At 38.0% G+C, this 7,397-nt stretch overlaps 1 long non-coding RNA gene across 4 annotated transcripts in view; it reads right to left on the reverse strand.

Annotated features, from left to right (window-relative positions):
* Window positions 1–7,397, reverse strand: part of LOC308058564 — a 351,504-nt gene that overhangs the window by 208,604 nt on the left and 135,503 nt on the right. The window lies entirely within an intron of this gene.

Raw genomic sequence — 7,397 nt, forward strand, 5'->3', positions numbered from 1 at the left:
TGTTGGTTACTTTTTTTTGGTGTTTTGGGGTTTTTTTTTGTTTGTTTTTGGGTTGGGATTTTTTCCATGGGGTTACACTGAGTTGCTCTTTGCACTACATTTGTTTTTTAATCCCTTTAAAAGTAACATACAGTTTGGGGGTTGCCTCTTTGTCAAAATTCAAGCTTCACAAAACCATTAAAACCTTCTTACCAAAATGAAGCAAAAGAACAGCTTTAATTACTTTAAAAAATATTCTGTCTACAAAAAAGCTGTGCATGACCCTCTGGACTCTGCAACATTACTTCTCTGAGGACTTCACCTATTTTATATACTGGAGTTAGAACTCACAAAATAGTTTCCACTGCTGTAGTAGTTTGAAATACTGAAAAGAAAATCTAGGAAATAAAATCACTGTAACGTGTTTATACACACATAATACAACACACAACTTCCAAAGCTCTTAGTACTCACGTATGTTCATTTACTGGAATTAATGCTCTTTATCATGTCAGCCGCCTGCAGGACCCAATCCTGAATATTCCTGCATGGCAGGTACTTAAAACAATACTGTTAAATGTGGATTCACTGCAAGTCTAAGCCACTCAACAGTTTCCCTCTCTGTATACCTCAGATCAACACACTTGCTCACAACCACAGCTATTTCTTCACTGTATGAAATTCTGCCAAAAAATATCAATAAAAATACTAGTCTGAAACAGTGAGAATTAAAATGAAAAATTTAGAAACACATGATATAAGTAAAAAATAAATACAGCAGATATCCCACTAGGAAATATGCACAAAGTTGGAAGAGATAATTATTCCTGCAATCCAGATACTAAACACAGGAGATGAGCTTACACTGTGGACATGACGCAGTCCTGAGAAATTTTCCTTTGGTTAAATATTGAGAGCATGAAGTCATATTTTTTTCCTTCAAACCTTAGCACAATAAACTACATTTCTTTAACATCTGTACCATGTTTCAGAAAGTACAACTCATTTTTCCCCCCAGGAATATAAAAGTTTTTATTTCATAAATGAATCTCACAACTTACTCATTGTGTGACACTAAAGACAGCACCATAAACAGAAGAAAGAAATAATAGTTAATGTAAATAAATCAAAGTCTTTCTATCCTTCTTTGGCCATCTGTCTCCCCATAAATACACATGTGAAAAATAGTATTAGCTAAAAGTAGCTATTTTAAGTCTATCACATTATTGTTCTAAGTAAAAATCATGAGCAGAAAGTGCTAACAGCATCATCTTACCTGCCAAAAGGTAAAAAAGCAAAAGTGCAAATAACACAACACACAAGAAAGCCTGCAAACTGACAAAGACTCTCGGTTAGTGACAGCATTTGACCCAGCGAAAATGAATCAGACTCACTTTTTCTTTAAATGAAACAGATTACTCCCCTACATATTGACACATCAAAAAATATGATTATGGCTTAGCTCGAAATTACAGTGTGTACCACACACCTCTATGTTCTTAGCAGGTTTGCTCATCAGAGGACTCGTTCAACAAGAAGTATTTATATGATCCCATAAATGTTGTGCTAATAGTTTCGAACTGAGAGAGGTAAATGCACCTTATGTCAGGCTGCTTTGCATAGACTCGTTTCATCAGCTCTCTAGTAGCTGATGAGTAAGAGCCCTATTTTTTTAACTTCCATTATTAATGAAAAGCTTTGAATTAGATGCCTTGCTAGAAGTCTTAAACTTCCTAAAACTTACGTGTGAAACCCAAGCTAGCTTTATTAACAGCACTACAAATTCGACAGGAGCATATCAAGATGGCTCTATACATATTAATAGGCTTAAGATCAGTACCTAAAAGACAGGATTTTTAAAGTAACATAAAGCAAAATCTTTTGTATGTTTCTGTTTTGTATATCTGTGAGAAGTAGGATGCAATGAAGGATACATTTACATTTTATAAGAGAGGAAAATATATAATAAATTATAATGACAGTACCACAAACAGAATACTGTCTTTTCACAGTTTGTGAAAAGCCATGAACAAGACCAAAGAGTGTAATGGGATTAATCCAAGATTATCTTAATTGATCCTCTCCATAAGTACAGTGAAACCACATTCACTTAAGAGCATTCAAAAGGATAATGAGTAAGCAGGAATTAGGACCTAACTTCAACTTCAGCATTGGGCTGACAATATCAAACAACTGCGCAGAATACTGAACACAAATTAAACTAAGAAAAAGATTAAAAGCTGCTGTCACTTTCAGAAGGACCACCAAGAGACCTACCTATGTTTCACCTTTTGCTTATATAAGCAGGACAGATAAAGATAGCTGTAAACTTGAGACTACTTCAGTACACTGGGGATGCACTCCTTAGCATATACTTATATTCTAGAAAAGTGGGATAAAGCCTTTTCCAAATGTGATCTGTGTTATATTTTTGCTGCAAAGTCTGGAGCCAGAAGAGAGATGGTTCTATTTATCAAACCAAATGTGGTAGGACTATTTGTAAGTGGTTCAAATATATTTAAGAAATAATGAAGTGCACATGGTACCTACTCCAATACCTGGCCATTTAAACAAATAACACATGACTAAAAAAATCTTTTAACTGTTAATAATCAGTGAAAGCTAGAAACTTTACTTAAGGAGCTATGGATCACAAGTTAACCTTATCTTTATCAACTCTGTAGGACAAAGAAGGAAACAAAGGCAAATACAGAACAAACAAAACATGCTGCCTATTACTGGCAGGTCAGGCACGTTCCATGTAGAACAGAAGAAACATTTACATAAAGATTTTCCTAGGAAAAAAACTTGTTTCTAGATCACAGTCATTACTGTTATGTATGTTGCATTGCATATTTGTGTAACTGAGGGGTTTGGGATACTTAGTTTTAACCTAAGTCATCTGTTCACATCACATATTCCTGCACAGATGCTGTTCACATGATGTATTCCTGATCGTCCAAGTTTATACTTTCTGATGAAAGATACACATAAAGAAACTGTCTGAGTGTGCAAGGATGGGGTCGGGAAAGCCAAAGCCCACCTGGAGTTGAATCTGGTGAGGAATGTGAAGGGCCACAAGAAGGGCTCCTACAGATATTTCAGCAGCAAAAGACAGACAAGGGAAAATGTGGGCCAGCTGTGGAAACGGAGCAGAGGATATGGTAACAGTGGACATGGAAATTGCCAAGGTGCTTCACCTCCATCTTTACCAGTAAAATGGGAATCTGAGGCCCCTGACACATGAGGGGAAATCTCGACCAAGGAAGTCCTAGCCTCAGAGAAGGAGGGTCAGGTTAGGGAACATTTAAATGAACATGGTTGCTCTGAGCAACCAGATCTAATTAGATCTGTTTTGAGTAGAGTGTTGAACTAGAGGCCTCTGGAGGTCCCTTCCAGCTTCATTTATACTGTGATGCTGTGATTACCATAATTGCAGAAAGACTAAGCATGTAACTGATAGGCAACTTTCCAAGCATAAGTATGTGGAGGGCACACAAAGGCTTGTAACTGCTTTGTTCTTGATGAAACGTAAAAGAATTAAAAAATGCATGTCATAAAAGACATTGATGCTCTCCTCTTCCAAACTGGTTACTGAGAACCATCTCTGCAAAACTATCAGCAAGAAGTTACCTTTGTCATCCGAGACTGGCTCGGAAGATTTACATAACTGACAATTACTTTACACTTATTTTATTAAGTACCTAACAAGTCACACAAATATGATAGGCAACCCTTTTACTTCTGAAGTCACTTGTCATTTATACCTTTGATTGTTACCCTGTCAAGATGGGGGGGGGGGGGGGGGGGGTTTCTCACAGATACTTGTACAGAACCAAGAGTTATCTAACTTCTGCTGAAGGGTCTTGGATGTACTACAGGATACATCAGAAATATTAAGAGAACCTACACCAATAATGCAAAACAAACCAAAACAAAACAGAAAAGGTATTAACATTAGAGAAGAATAATGGAAATATATAGCAAATGTGTATGTGGTGGTGGCATGGTGAGGGGCAGAAGACAAAGCTGGTCATTGCACTATACATCTATTATCTGTTCTGAGCAAGCATGCCATCCCCAGCAGGTACAACCCCATGCTGGCCACCATCACTAATGGCAGAACCTAAAGGGTGAGAAGATGTGCTGGGCAGACAATTGAAATCAGGTCAGCTGTTCACGTGTTATGGCTGTGTTCATATGTATAAGGCCGATGCAAGAGAAGCCTTCCTCCCTTCAGCCTCAGCACTATATAAACAGAGCTTCCCTCCTCCCACAAGCATGCTAGGAAGCCTGCACGGCACTGTGCTGGGTGGATGATATACCAGTAGCAGCGCCTGCTTTGCCCCTTAACCGATTCCACAATGCAGACATGCCCTGCAACCCCGGGATTTAGACCTCAAATTGCCATCTACCTCTGGCTGGACATGCTTGGACCTCCTCCCCTCAGACCAGACCTGGGGTTACTGTCTCTGTAAGTACCTCAGCTGGTTCCACTTACGTTCAGGTTTGGGACTGATGACAGAGCAGTCAGTGATCAGAACAAACCCCTCAGAGTGCTCTGCTGTTTGTTCAGAAGTGAAAAAAGTTGAAATAAACAGGTCTGAAATAGATTTGCATACTTCCCTATTTTTCCTTGAAGCTCACTATTCCTTGAATCCTCTTATAGACCCCTTGTCTGTTCCAGGGCCTTTTCCTAGACAAATATCGGCAATAAACACTCCCACACATGAAAGGGATTTTTAACTGTTTACTGATCCTTTGTGCTCTAGATGCCAGCTAGATAGAAGTATTGTATCTCTTTACCTCAGATTCTAGAAGCTATGTGAACTGTTTTGTTGGTGCCTACCATCATGCACTTTCTCCAACAAATTCAAGGGTCAAAACCACATAAAAATAAAAAAGTGACCAAGACCAATTATATAATAAAACTTTTTTTTTTTTTTTTTGGCAGAAATGATCCTAAAAGGAAATGAAACGACAGACTTCCAAAGTAGTTTTCATACTACACACTTACTGGCATAAATGGAATCAGCACTTGGACCTGTGCTTGATGACATACAAATGTATTAGAAAAGATTTCCCTGCCCTGAAGACTTCATATATTTTTTAGCTACCCAAGAAACCTCTTAAATCAGTGGTTTAATTCACTGCCTAGTGTTTCAGAGAATTCCTATGAGCTGTAGGAGTTAAGTTAATTTTCTTCAGGGCATGAGATTTAGGTTACATTTTTTGTTTGAGAAATACATTCCAAATGTCATCCACGTGCTTTCCTCTGCCTAGCAGTCCCTTGCAGGCATCATCCTGCACATCTTTTACTAGGGAGTTAAGATGGACATCTTCATTCTTTCCTACTGGGCTTTTCCTCCAAAAGATTAATTTCCAGCCTTCCTTGTTTGCTTTCTGCTGGGCTTGTATTCCCAGGCTACTTCTCTAGGAAATTGCATGTTTCAGACTATCTTTAATATCTCAGAATCCTGCTTTGAAAGGACCAGCTTGTCCTGAAACAGGATCCAAAGATAAATTGGGTAGCCAGAGGCTTCATACACAAACACCCAAAGGAGGTGGTCAGATTTTTTATTCTTAAAAATCAATTGAAATAATCTACTATCTATGCATGTTTAACAATATTTTTAGGTACTTTTGTGAAGTTTTCTCATTTGATTCATTTCACTCTAAACTTCTAATATGGTCCCTTACTCATACTGCTAATTTATGTAGTAACAGTCATGAATAAATCAACTGTAATCACTTATAAAACCAATTTTGCCATTGGCTTTCTCTGCTATCCTTTCTCTTCTATCTTTTGCTCAACCTTTCATTTAAGCACAAGTTCAACAAATACTTGAAGGTTCTGAACCTTGTTTCTTCATTTTTCCCCTTACTGGTATACTGGGTACACTGGAGAGATTGGACAGCTGGTATCAGAGTTCACCATTAATATGTTTCAGGCCAAAAGGTGGATATGAAAAATGCCAGTGTCTCTGAAGTCTTCAGAAGCCCACTGAAACCTAAAAAAGACCAACTGAGCCCTTGCAAAACCTACTGAAATGTGAAATAAAAAAGCCTAGAGCACTTTTATGCAGCACTGGAGCAGACTCCTTCGAAAATCCAGGGACTACTTTTCCTTCAGTGAATTCCAGATGGATCTGAAACACAGTGAGGAATGATCTGTACCCTTCATGGAAGTTATTGGGTTTTTAGGTGTTCAAACTTCAGTGTATTTTATTCCAATGTTGTAATTAATTATCGCTACCCCAAAACAAAAATATACACTGTGCTTTAAATAATTACAATTAATCGGTAGAAAACAATCTGATTTTTGGTTCAGAGTAACTGTAATAAAAATAAACTTCTATTTCTAAGGGCAACCTTAAGTTGATGCAATCTTGTACTTGTCAAGGTCTTAAACACACCTCGAGTTCTGGGCCTGCTTTCCATGTATAAACCTCTCAAAGGATCTCAACCTAATTAACCTCCTTCTGTGTCTAGTTTGCACTGGAGTCAGACCCAGAAGCACTGTCACTGAAAGCCCAGGAAAGATATAGTCAATGTGCTTTTGGTTTGAGGCTTCTCTACCAAAATCCACATTTGCCTGAAGCAGTTCCTGACTGAAGCAGCAAATAACATTCTGCTCAGCTCTAAGTTGGTGTTTATTCAATGTGGAAAGAATACAAACTCTTCAGCTGTGTCTAGAGCTCTCCACTGAGCATGTAAAAACTGAAGCATTCTGAAAGCTTGCAACCTGGCCAGATTTGAGCAATTTTTGTAGTACTATAAAAAGCACCTTCCCTTCTGCCCTGCCACATTAACTGAAGGGCAGAAGACACTTCCTAGAAGAGGCTGCCTGAATATTGGTGGGAGGAAGGTTTTCCTCTAAATTTCTGAAACCTTTTGGCAGAAAAGGGAAGGGAAGAGTGAGAAAGATGGATAATTTTAACTTTAAAAATTATGGTTTGCCAAAAATTGATTGAAAGCAGGATCTTAGAGTAGAAAATTCTGGGCACCATTCATAGGCAACACTTGTCAGCTTGAAGGCAAAACCACTGTAAATCTGGACAATACAAAACAGGAAGCCTAAGCAACTGTGTACTGAATATTGTAAAACATTAAAAACATTAAAAAATAGAAATCTATACAACAGAAGGCCTACCTACAAAGTCCAAGAATAGCACTGAGGTCAGTAAGAGCTGAAGAGCCTCTACAGCTTTTAGCAGCAGGCGCATAGTTATAGGTGTGGAAGTGTTTATAAACTCCTTTACTTTATCTGATTTTCAGAAAAATAGTTCTTTCAGGTGTGTATTGACTTAAAGCATGAAAGTTCCAAGCAAAGAAACTAGAATTGCATTTCCTTCATCAAAGTCATCAGCTTCACACTAATTGAGTAATAACAACACAGTAATGCAGCTACCCCTTAC

Source organism: Falco punctatus (assembly GCF_963210335.1).
Source record: "Falco punctatus genome assembly, chromosome: 2".
NCBI lineage: Eukaryota > Metazoa > Chordata > Aves > Falconiformes > Falconidae > Falco > Falco punctatus.